At 40.1% G+C, this 13,528-nt stretch overlaps 1 protein-coding gene across 6 annotated transcripts in view; it reads left to right on the top strand.

The window, feature by feature from the left end:
- Positions 1–13,528, top strand: part of rhobtb1 (Rho related BTB domain containing 1) — a 90,620-nt gene that overhangs the window by 36,162 nt on the left and 40,930 nt on the right. The window lies entirely within an intron of this gene.

The raw sequence follows: 13,528 nt of genomic DNA, 5'->3' as shown, positions 1-13,528 counted from the left end.
CTTCCAAAATCAAAGTATCATTTCCTTGAATGTGTCTAAATTTCTGCCAGTTCTCGAAACATCGTGATGCATCTGACATTAAAACAAAACAAATGCATGGTAAGTTAGTCAGCCTCTGAACATAGAAAAGAGCTTATTATTTAGAGAAGAAACTTTATCAGTTAAGTAAGGTACATAAGCCCTTTACTAAGAATTGAATGGATTGAGTAATAGATACATATGGTTACAAAATTTGCCTATCAGAAGATTTTTTCTTCTTTTCAAAAAAAAAGAAGCTTGAGATAGATGTAAAACTGCTTAATATGGAAATATTACCCAGTGGAGCTGTGAAAAGGAGCAGCTGCAGCAAAGATCAAAGTGGAATGCAAGCTGTCAGGAAATTGAGTGTATTTGGGTCTGAGGTTGCAATGGCCAATTTGTCAAACCAGAAGGCTGCCGAGAAGCAAAAAGGAAGATAATTTATTTTATGTTGAAGAGACTCATCCATTGGCTGCACTGATTAGAATTTTCAGCCAATGATATTGCTCATGACTTTTGACCAAATTACTTTTTTTTGGAGGAGAACAATGAGCTTTACCTCTGTACTTCTGACCAAATGATGGGCCATGTACACCCAAAGTTTCAGTTTGCTGCGTGCCTGTGAAGTTTCCTGTCACCAATCAGATTTGTAAAATTTCTCTTGTAGTTTGGGAAGGTGTCAAATTGGTCCAATCTGTGTGATTTTGATTGAATGTTGAAGTAAAAATGAGGAATGGCGGATTTGGAAGAAGAAAACTCAGTGCGTGAATGCGATTTATTTATAGAACCAAATAGAGGCTGAAATACTCAGGAGGTCAGATGGCACCTGTGTGAGACAACAAAGTCAAGGTTTCAAGGCAAATTGTCTAAAAGTTATTTGTTTGTCCTTTACAAGCTGAAATAATCGTGACCCTCAGAGTTTGTTAATAATAAATGTTAAATTGAATATAATAAATTGGATCATTTGGCCGGATCCAACTTTCAATATGAGCATGGCTGATTTAGTTTGTGTTTTGAATTCTACATATCGACCTACCCCTGTAATTTCTTGATTTCCCCCTGCTTAACAAACATTGTCAATGATCCCTCCCACCTCCACGGCCTTCTGAGACAGATGTCCAAAGTGTCTCCACTATCTGAAAGAAATGAAAATCCCATTGTCTCTGACTTTTAATTTTTAATTCTAAAACAGTAATTCTGGTTCTGGACTTAGCCACAAGCCAAAACATCATTTACACATACATCTTGTCAATCTTGAGGATGTTATACACTTTGATCAAATCATCAATCCCTCTCCATCTTCTAAACTCTCGTGGCAATAAGTCAGCCTATCCAACCTATCCTTATAAGACAAACCATTCATTTTATGTATCATAATAAACATTCCTCCAATGCATTTATATCCTTCTGTAAATAAGTATTTGAGATGTGTCTGTCCAATGTCCAGTATAACTGAAGCACAACATAGTCATAGAGTTGTACAGCACAGAAATGGACACTTTGATCCAACTTGTCCATGCCGTCCAGGTATCCTAACCTAATCTAGTCCCATTTACCAGCACTTGGCCCATATCCCTCTAAACCCTTCCTCTTCATGAACCCATCCAAATGCCTTTTAAATGTTGCAGTTGTACCACCCTCCACCACTTCCTCTGGCAGCTCTTTCCATAGATGCATCACCCTCTGTGTAGAAAAAGTTGCCCCAGGTCCCTTTTTTAAATGTTTCTGTCTCACTCTAAACCCATGTCCTCTAGTTCTGGATTCCCTCACCCAAGGGAAAAGATCTTGTCTATTTACCCTATCCATGATTTTATAAACCTCGATATGGTCACCCCTCGGTTTCCAACGTTCCAGGGAAAACAGCCCCAGCCTATTCAGCCTCCCCCTATAGCTCAAATCCTCCAACCCTGGCAACATCCTTGTAAATATTTTGTGAATCCTTTCAAGTTTCATAACATCCTTCCGATAGGAGAGAGACCAGAATCGCACACAATATTTCAAAAGTGGTCTAGTCAATGTCCTGTGCAGCCACAACATGATCTCCCAACTCCTATACTCAATAAAGGAAAGCATACCAAACCCCTTCTTCACTATCCTATCTGTCTGCGATTCCACTTTCAAGGATCTATGAACCTGCACTCTGAGGTCTCTTTGTCCGGCAACAGTCCCCAGGACCTTACCCTTAGGTGTATAAATCCTGGTCTGATTTGCTTTTCCAAAATGCAGCACCTTATATTTATCTAAGTTAAGCTCCATCTGCCACTCCTCAGCTCATCGGTCCACCTGATCAAGATCTTGTTGTACTCTGAGGTAACCTTCTTTCGTACATCTTTAACTTTATGTTCAGCTCTCCTCATAATAGAGGATAACATCCCATTCGCTGCCTTGATTACATTCTATGCCTGCACTTTATGTTTAGTAAGTATGTGCACCAGAAAACCTATTTCCCCTACACCTTGAAATTCCGCAGTCATTCTCCATTTGGAGTAATTTTCTTTCATATTTTTCCTGCCAATGTAAACAATTTAACATTTTCTCACATTATACTCTATCTGCCAAATTTTTGACGACTCATTTAACCTATCTATTCATCTGTAATTAATTTTCTTATCTATCTTGGTGTCATCTGTGAGTTTAGATCCTCCTCCACCTCCTCCTCCACCTCCTCCTCTACCACCTCCTCTACCTCCATGTCCTGCCAACCAGGCAAAGACCCGTGTGTGCATGCTGTCTGTTTTCTGCCAGTGAACCAATCTATCCCCATGCCAATACATCACCCCTACACATGAGCATGTAATTTCTTCAATAACGTTTGAGGTTGCACCTTACCACAATAATTCTGGAGTAGCACCTGCGGTACGTCTTACACTTTCAAAGAATTCCAAAAATTAAACATGATTTCCTGTGCTGACTGTTCCCAGTTGACCTTATGTTTTTGAGTGTGCTAAATTTATATTTGCTAAATCCTAGTCTGATTAGAACCTTCCCTGAATGTAGGGAATGTTGGAAAGTTAACACAAATATTTTTGAATATACTTAAGCTAAGAACGTGGGTTACACCAAATGGTGGGAAGGCGGTGATGAGAGAGACAAACCGATATTGACAAGTTGAGTGAGTAGGCAAAAATTTGGCAGATGGAATATAATATGGGAAAATCTGTGGCTATGTGCTTTGGCAAGAAGAATAGAGGTGATGATTACTGTTTTGAGTGGGGAAAGACTGTCGAAACTGACAGAACAAAGGGATTTGGGAGTCCTCATCCATGAATCTCAAAAAAAACTAGCACCCAATTCAGCAGGAGAAGGCAAATAGAATGTTAACCTTTGTTTTAAAGGGAATAGATTATAAAACTAGGAGGTTTTGCTAAAACTATACAATGCACTAGTCAGACCATAGTCACAATACAGCAAGCTAATTTGGGCCCCTGTATCTACAGAAAGATCTGACATTGGAGGCAGTCCAGTGAAGGTTCATTAGGCAGGTACCAGGTATAGAAAGACTGTCTAATGTAGAGAGGTTGAGCTGGTTGGGCCTTTTCTCATTGGAACTTAGAATGAGAGGTGATCTTATTGAAACAAGTAAAAGTCTAAAGGGGCTTGATAGGCTATAGGACCTAAGGGTGTAATCTCTGAAGAAGAATTCAAATGTTTAAGCCTGAAATAAGAGATTTCTGAGGGCAGTGAATCAGTGGAATTATTTACTGCAGAGGTCTGTTGAGGCAGGGTTGTTAAGTAAATTCAAAGCTGACATAGCCAGAGTTTTAATCAGAAAGGGAAGCATGGCTATGGTTGGTTGGAGGGGTGGGGGAGGTGGTGAAAGTAGAGTTGAGGATTATCAGTTCAGCCTTGATCACATTGAATGGTGGAGCAGGCATGATAGATTGAATGTTCAACCTCTGCTCCTATGTCTAATGGTCTTGAAGCCTACCTGAATCTGGAGACATGTCAACCTGCAGCTCTATCAGTTTGCTTAATACTACTCCCCTGGTGATTGTAATTTTACTGAGTTTTTCTCCCCCTTCCTCCTCCTGATTTACAGCTATTGGAATGTTATTGTATCCTCCATAGTGAAGATAGAAGCAAATTACTTGTTTATTTTAATTTGCAATTTCCATTTTATCTTCTGGTCCTATTCTCTAACTCTTGAGAACTAGTGTTCACTTGAATTACTCCCTTTTTAAATACCTAAATACTTACTTCCCATTTTAACATTACTATGGAGTTTATTCCTCCTGTTAAATCTTTGTCATTCTCTGCTGTTTTTTTGACCAATATTCTGACCAATCATCTGATCTGTCAATTGAAGCAAGATGTACTGTATTGAGTTTTTAATTTCAGTCCAGATTTTTGAGTAAAATAGCTTGTCTCTCTTTATTGTCTCAGGTTTTCGTTGGAAGAACTATGCATTTTGTGTGTATTTAATTGTTTGTTTATATCCATCCCTATTGTTAGCCTGCTTCCATGCATTTGAAAAATTAGGTGGGCCCATTTGGGTTGTGACTTCTCCTGGATAGCTGACAGGAGCTGTGCTTTGCAGGACTGGTATTATATGATCGCAAAAATAAAAAAAAATCGTGGATGCTGGAAACCTGAAATCGGAACACACATCTTATAAAGGTTCAGGTCAGACAGCATCTATGCAGATTGAAACAGAGCTAATGTTTCAGGTTGATGTCTTTTCAGTCAGGAGTTCTGATGAAAAGATGTTGGTCTGCGATGTTAATGCTGATTCTGTTTTTCTTTCTACCAAGGCTGCCTGACAAGCCAGCGGAGTTCTTCCAGCAATGCTTGCTCTTGCATTAATTACAGGATGGACTCTTTGTTGATATTTCTTTTAGTTTTTTCCATATAACATCTTAATAAAATGTTTACTTATACTGAGCTAGAATTATTTGATTTGTAGCTTTTTAGTGAGTCTGCTTTCTGGCTGTATCTAAAATGATTCAGAATTTGTGTATATCTTGTGTAAAGAATGTTGAATTGATTACTACAGATCGCCACTTCTTAAAATCCCATGAATGCAGAGGACGGGGAGGATGAGATCACTGAGTTAAGAACATAAGTAGGAGCAGGAGTAGGCTGTTCGGCCCTTCGAGCCAGCTCCGCCATGCGATAAGATCATAGCTAATCTTTTCATGGACTCAGCTCCACTTACCCGAGTTTTCACCATATCCCTTAATTCCTTTTTCAAAAAGGTATCTGCCTTAACTTTGAAAGCAATTACGGAAGTAACGTTGACTACTTCCATGAGCAAGGAATTCCATTGATTAACGACCCTCTGGATGAAGAAGTTCCTTCTCAGTTCAATTCTAAACCCGCTTCCTCTAATCTTGAGGTCATGCCCTCTTGTCCTAGTCTCACCCACCAGTGGAAACATCCTATCTATTTCTATTTTACTGAATCCCTTCATAATTTTATGTTTCTATAAGATCCCCCCTCATTCTTCTGAATTCCAATGAATATATTCCCAATCTATTCAGCCTCTCCTCATAAGCCAACCCTCTCAACTCTGGAACCAACCCAGTAAACCTCCTCTGTACTCCCTCCAGTGCCATTACATCCATCCTTAAGTAAAGAGACCAAATCTGCGTACAATACTCCAGGTGTGGCCTTACCAGCACCTTGTACAGCTATAACAACCTCCCTGCTTTTAAGCTCAACCCCTTTAGCAATGAAGGACAAAATTCCATTTGCCTTCCTAATTACTTGTTGTACCTGCAAATCAACCTTTTGTGATTCATACACAAGGGCACTTCGGTCCCTCTGCAAATCAGCATGCTTCAACTTTTTGCCATTCCATTAATAATCTATTTTGCTGTCAATCCTACCAAAATGTATGACTTCACATTTACCAACATTGTATTCCATCTGCCAGACCTTTGCCCACTCACTCAATGTATCTATGTTCCTCTGCAAAGTTTCACAGTCTCTACACACTTAGCTCTGCCACTCACCTTAGTGTCATCAGCAAATTTTGACACCGTACACGTGGTCTCCAACTCCAAATATTAGATATAAATTGTAAATAATTTTGGTTCCAACACTGACCCCTGAGGCATACCTCTAGTCACTGATAGTCAGCTAGAACAGCACTCATTCATCCCTACTCTTTGCTTCCTGTTAGTCTATCAATCCTCTATCCATGCTAATACTCTACCCCAACACCATGCATCCTTACCTTATGCAGCACCCTCATGCGTGGCACCTTATCAAAGGCCCTTTGGAAATCTAGATACACCACATCCACTGGGTCCCTGTTGTCCACCTTGCTTGAAATGTCTTCATAGAATTCCAAAAGATTTATGAAGCATGACCTGCCCTTCGTGAACCCATGTTGCATCTGTACAATGGGACAACTTATTTCGAGATGTGCTGCTATTTCTTCCTTTATAATAGACTCAACCATCTTCCCCACTACAGAGGTTAAGCTCACTGGTCTATAATTCCCCATCTTTTGTCTACATCCTTTTTTAAACAGTGGTGTCACACATGCTATTTTCCCATGCTGGGACTGTCCCAGAGTCCAGCGAATTTTGGAAAATTACCACTTTTTGACAGGTTCCACCTCTGCCCTGTACAGGAAAATGTTGGAGAGATTATTGGGGAAGGGTGGTGGTTCAGGGTACACGCCTGTGTAGAACTCCAGGGTAAGTGTTAGGGAAGAGCGAGCGGGCAGGCAGTCGGTCATTTGGAGATGGTGCCTGGTCACCAATTGATGTCCAGGACCGTTCTTGGCAGCATTTCAGTAAGCTGAATTCACTTTTAATCATCGTAAACAAAAGATATAATGGAAACACCTCTTTGATGTAATGTTTCTATCAGGACCTTGAGATCTTCAGATAATCCAATATTCGGATAATCGAGGTTCCTCTGTAGTCTGGTACCCCTGGATATTTAATTCTCAGTCATGACCATTCTGCAACCATGTCTTCTTGATGGCTATCAAAACATAATTGTTCACGATGATTTGTGCCGTTAGCATTCATAACAAGGTTGATGAGTTATGAGGATTCAGGTAAAGTGCCTATATGCTAGCTTTCTTATCGTCATGATTCACAACATCTCTAATATCTTCTGAGCTATCCTTCGTTTTTGCTTCTTTCATAGTCTGCCTTGAACTTAAACCTTCCTGAGTACGTACTAATCTGCTGCTTACCTTTTCATTTATCACCATACTCCCTGTTGCTTTCCCTTTCCCTGACCCCCTCCCCAGACTCACAAGTTTAAAGTCCTAGTGACCACCCTATCTATCCTTTTCGCTAGAACACTGGTTCCAGTTTGGTTCATGTGGAGACTGTTTTCCCCCCCACCCCTGTTCCAAAACTGATGCTAATGCCCCATGATAGGAACCCCCTCTTTCCCACATCATTCCCTTAGCCACGTGCTTACTTCCCTAATTCTTTAGTCCCTAAACCACTTTGCACGTGGCTTGGTCAGTAAACTGGCGATTATGACCCTTGAAGACCAGTTCTTTATTTAGTTCTTAGTGCTCAATAATCCCCAAACAGGTCTTCCATCCTACCTTTACCTATGTTGTTAGTCCCAACATGGACCACAACAACTGGATCCTCCCCCTCCCGCTCCGGTGTCCTTTCAAGCCTGTCAGAGATGTCCTGCACCCTGGCACTGGGCAGGCAACACACTATGCAGGACTCCAATCCGGCTTGCAAATGATATTATCTGTCACTCTAATTATAGAATTCCCTATAATTTACCACTTAACATATGAACCATAGAGTACTTGTGACAATCTATGCCTTAAAGCTGCTACAAGTTATTGTAACTAGAACTGTGCCATGTGTTGGTTTGGGTAAGTGGCAGTCAACCTTTGGGGAAGCACAAGGTCAAATTCTGCTATTCGCTTCCCAACATGGTAAAAGAAGTAAATTTCGTAATTCCATCTAATATGCCTTATACAACCCCTTCGCACTCCCACCCCCACCACCAACACTTCATTTTAGCTTGTCGGTGACTAGATTATTTTTTCCCCAAAATGTATGCTTGTTATAGTCATACAGGATGGAAACAGACCTTTGGGTCCAACTAGTCCATGCCAACCATGTTCCCAAACTAAATTAGTCCCACTTTGGCCCATATCCCTTCAAACCTTTGCAATTCATGTATTTATCCAAATGTCTATTAAATGTTCTCCTTGTACCTGCATCCACTATCTCCTCTGGCAGTTCATTCAACACTTGCATGACTGTGGAAAAATAAAACGTTGCCCCTCATGTCTTTTTTGAAAATTTCCTCCTCTCACTTGTAAAATAAAAAAAAATGCACCCAAGCTTTGAATTCCTTCACCCTAGGGAAAAGATTCCCAGCAACAGTCAAGCCAATCTTTTCTGAACCCTGTCTAACATAATAATATCCTTCCAATAGTAGGGTGACCAGAACCACATATAGTACTCCAGAAGAGGCCTTACTGATTTCCCTCACAAAACCATGCTGTCTACCCCTAATCAATCCTCACCTCTCCAAATGCGTGTAGATCCTATCTTTCAGGATTGCCTCCAACAACCTACCCACCACCGCTGCCTTGCTTATAAGTTCATAGTTCCCAGGTTTCTCCTTGCAGCCTTTCTTAAATAAAGGTAACATTGCAGGAGCAGAACGAGTAGCCATTGCAAGTGATCTGTCTGTGGTTGTGTACATAAGAATAGAACTAGCTGAGTAGTCCCACCCAGCTTGGAAGACCGTGAAAAAGGTTTAGAAGAAAATTCTGTGGTTAAGTTACAGAGATATTGCAAAGGTAGACTAGAGAAAATACCCTTTGTGACTTTTATGCGAACTGTTTCAATTCTATGTAAGCAACAGAAACATGATTAAAAAATTCAACATGAAGTTTTGGTAGTGATCATTCAGATTTTGGGGAAGCAACACATTCAAGGACTTTTGAGAGGAATGGCCAATTGGAAATGTGTTGGTAACTGGAAGGAAGGTAAGGTCAAGGTTTTTTTTTCGCAGGGGGTTGATGACATATTTAAAGGAGAGAGAGAAACACACACACATGCCTTCACAAAGAAAGCTGTTTCCAGTATCAGCTAAAATGAGGGCCAGGAGGGGAAAGTTCAGTGATTTGCAGTTTCGCAGAGTTTAGATTGAGGAAATAGAAAGTTGGTTTCATGGGCAAGGTGAGCTCAGAGAGGTAGAAGACATCTTGACAAAAGATGTGAGTTAGAGGTGAGGCACGTAGGTAACTTTTTTTAAAATTCACTTCTGAGATGAGTATTGTTGAGTGGCCAGTATTTATTGCCTTTGAGAATGTGGTGATGAGTTGCATTGTTGAACTGCTGTAGTCAGCGTACTGTAGGTAGATCCACAATGCTGTTAGGGAGTCCTACATTATTTTTCAAATTCCCTCGCCTCTTGAAAGCATTGGCCTCGTTTTATATGTAGCTCCATAAGTGCCTATTATTTGTGTATAGGTCAGGATGAAAGTTGGTGACTTCTGCAGCCTTTTGGAGGGGAATAGGAACACCACAGCCAAGTCTGCTTAAAGTCTTCAACAGCAATTCGCAAGGTCCCTAGATAGGTATTCAGGGCTGAACCTGTACTCAAGAGCATTTTTTACTGCTGCTCAGCTGAAGTTTGCTAAAGCAAGACAGAACAGGATTCAACCTGGAATTTCCTTGATCAAAATGGCTTGCTGAGTGTTTATATAATTTGTTTGAAATACTTTTTAAACTGTGTACAAGTCATTCTGAGATCATTCAGGATAAACAAAGCAGATCTACTTTGCCACAGATTGAACAGATTTAAGCACAAACCCATTTTAAAGCTGATAACCCTGCTAGCTACTGCCAATATGCCAACATGCATGCTTCAGGATAAGAATATTGTGCATCAAATCTTATTGCTAAGACTTGAATACATTAATTGAAGCTGATGCTTGAATGCAGTACTAAGAAAGCTCTACATTAGTAGACGTGCTTTTTTGTTTTGAATGTAGTATTAAACCAAAGGTTCTCTTAGTGTGTACAGCATCGCAATCAAAGTAAGAAGAGAAAACACTCTCATTTCAACACTGCTTTTCATGATCTTAATACATGCCAAAGCACTTTAGAGCTGATAAAGTGCTTCTGAACTGAAGTCACTAATGTAATGAATCATGGCATATAGCAAAGTCTCCGAAATGGTACTGAGGTAAATTAGTAGGTAATCTGCTTTTGTGGTTTGGCTGGCAAGTTAAAATTGTCTAGGCCTTTCAGAGAATACCTCGCTCATCCTGGAAGAGTGCTGTGATTTTTAACACCTCCCTGTAAAGAGAGGCAGGACCTTGATTGATTTACCTGAAAAACATAAGTAAGATGACATTTTATTGACCTGAAGCATTTATATTCAAGTTTTAATTCTGTGCAAGTGGTTGGTTTTTGAGCGAGTTAAAATCATGTCCCTTGACTCTGTTTCTCTCTGTACGGTTCCTGCTTTCCTGCTGAGTGTTTCCAGAATTTACTTATAGTTCAGATTTTCAGCATTTCCAGTAGTTTGCTTTTGTATTATAAAATGTATATGGTCCTTGTAAAAACTAATGTGATTCAAAATCCCAGCTAATTTATCCGATAGCATATTATAGGCAAAATTGCATAAAGTCGTCTTCATAAGTTACTTGCTTCATTTGCAGGAAGTTGTTGCACAGCCTTTAGTCAACTTCCTTGACTATCATTTGACTTCTCATGACCTGCAAGGTTTTAATTGAATTGCTTACTATAAATAAGCTGAGGCCCAATCTGTATTCTGTAAAGGAGAATAGAAAATAAGAGGATTCAGTCATATGCCTCTGGTGTAAGGAGTTTGGATGCTTGCCCAAAATGACAGATAAAAATATCATTCTTGCATTTGTGCCCAGGCTGTAGCTAACCAAATATGTGACAGAAATCTGCAGGAAATGAGAAGTCCTAAAGCAGAAAACTGGTGGTAACTGTAGATGTTGATTTACTTACTAAAACGGCTGACACTGGTGGTTACTCTTGACTTTGAGTGTGATCACCATTAGTCCTGAAATTCTCCCTCAACCACTGAATGAAGACAGGTACCTGAAGCATATTTTGGTGGAATGTACTAGGTTCAATAATCTATAATGCTTTCTGCACTTTTTATGTTTATAGATGTACAGTTTGATATTTCAAGGAAATGGCTCTGAATATTGTAATGTTAACAATAATGACAATATAGCATACAATTTGCACAGCAGCATCTATATAATGTGCCATCATTGTAATGTCTGATTTGTTGCATTCCACTTTCTTAAATCCCATTTCCACTTGATGTAAACACCTTTTGTTTAAAGAAAAGTTAAAGTTTAGCTCAATTTTACTATCTGTCCTACTAAAATGTCATGTGATGCATGGTGTTTGATGATAGTTACGTTTTTTGAAATATATATTTCAAATTATCAGCGTGTCTGAAGTAAATAAACCAAAAGAATTGTGGGTGCTGGAAATCGGAGGCAAAATCAAAAATTGCTGGATAATCTCAGCAGGTCTGGCACCATCTGTGGAGAGAAATCAGAGTTAAGGTTTCTGGTCCAATGACTCCTCTTCAGAACTGTGTGTTTGAAGTAATTGCTTGCAAATGAAAATGCCTTCATTCCAATCCACTCCACCCTCTCCTCCTTGACCTATCACCTTCATCTCCTCCCCCACTCACCCATTGTACTCTATGCTACTTTCTCCCCACCCCCACCCTCCTCTAGCTTATCTCTCCACGCTTCAGGCTCACTGCCTTTATTCCTGATTAAGGGCTTTTGCCCGAAACGTCGATTTCGCTACTCGTTGGATGCTGCCTGAACTGCTGTGCTCTTCCAGCACCACTAATCCAGTATTCATTCCAATACTATCAGGTCTGCAGACAGGTCACTGGTTTGAAATGGTAACCCTACTTGCTGTCCACAGTTGGTGCTAGACTTACTGAATTTCTTTAGCAATTTCCATCTTTGTCTTGGATTTCCAGCATCTGCATTTCTTTTATTTTTAAGCTTTAATTCCTATTTGTTGTAGTGATATGGGACTGTAACCAAGGTAAACAGATTTCACAATGAAATTGGAGGGATTGGGGAATGGAGAGAGAAGAGGGGCAATCTACCATGCAGAAATAAAGTCATTTACAACAAGTTCCAATTCCTAAAATCTTTTCATAGTTAATAGATTAGATTATCTACAGTGTGGAAACAGGCCATTTGGCCCAAAAGTCCACACCAACACTCTGAAGAGTAACCCACCCAGACCCATTCCTCTACCCTATATTTACCCCGACTAATGTACCTAACATTATGGGCAATTTAGTATAGCCAATTCATCTGACCTGCGCATCAGACGGAAATGGGTCTGGGTGGGTTACTCTTCGGAGGTCGGCGTGGACTGGTTGGTCCGAAGGGCCTGTTTCCACACTGTAGGGAATCTAATCTAATCAAATTATTTTTGGATTGTGGGAGGAAACCGGAGCACTTGGAGGAAACCCACTCAGACTTGGGGAGAATGTGCAAACTCCACACAGACAGTTGCCTGAGGCTGGAATTAAACCCAGGTCCCTGGCACTGTGAGGCAGCAGTGCTAACCACTGAGCCATCTTGCCTCCCACATTATGGCATTGTATGCTGTGCAGGCCAAAGGTTTTGGCTCTCTGGATGTACTTGTAATATCTTGTGATCCCTGATTTGGAAGAGTAATTTCACATTTTTTCATTGAGGGTGGGCAGTGGTCTTCACAGGGTGCATGCCACAGTTTGCTTCTGTACCTGAGGTCTTCCAAAAATTGCTGCCCATGTTTAACTTCCAGCAAGCCCTGTTCCCTATCACTCTGGTCACTGACTGACATCGGCACTTAGTCAAGGAAAAGTCTTCATTTTAAAGTTCTCATCTTTTGTTTTCAATTCCATCCTTGGTCTTGTTCTTTCCTATCTCAACCTCCAACCTACAACCCTCAGATGTGTTTAAATGTGATCCTCTAATTTGTGCCACTTGCATATTGCCAATCCCAATTACTTCTTCATTGGTGGTTGTGCCTTCAGTTGTCTAGATCCCAAGCTGTGAAATTTTCTCCCTATATCTCCTGTTTGTTTATCTTGTTTGACTCCTCTTAAGGTACTTTTTAAAACCTACCTCTTTTTGGCGAAACATTTAAGTATTTGATCTAATACCTCCTTATGAGTTTGTCATACTTTGTGATGCTCCTTTGAAATGCCTTATAATATTTAATTACATAAAAGGTGCTGTGTAACATTTTTGTCCTTTTTTAATGTATATTGTGTTAGGATTCCACCTATCTTTATAATGAGGCCACAAAGAAATCTATTCTTCTAACTTAGGCTAAAATAGGGGATACGCAGGCAGTTTTTACTTGCTGACAATTTGGGCAGGAGTAAGATGGTCTATCTGAAACCCAGAATTGCAGGTCTTTTTAAACTAGCTGCCATATTTACATCTGATATCCAATTTCCTGACCAATTAGTTTGAGCAGATATGATGATCATGTGCCTGAGTTAAAGGGGTACTGCAAAAAGTGGCATTTGA

Source organism: Chiloscyllium punctatum, chromosome 38 (genome assembly GCF_047496795.1).
Source record: "Chiloscyllium punctatum isolate Juve2018m chromosome 38, sChiPun1.3, whole genome shotgun sequence".
Classification (NCBI taxonomy): Eukaryota; Metazoa; Chordata; class Chondrichthyes; order Orectolobiformes; family Hemiscylliidae; genus Chiloscyllium; species Chiloscyllium punctatum.
Note: the sequence above shows the minus strand (reverse complement) of the source record. Positions and strands in the feature narration are given on the sequence as shown.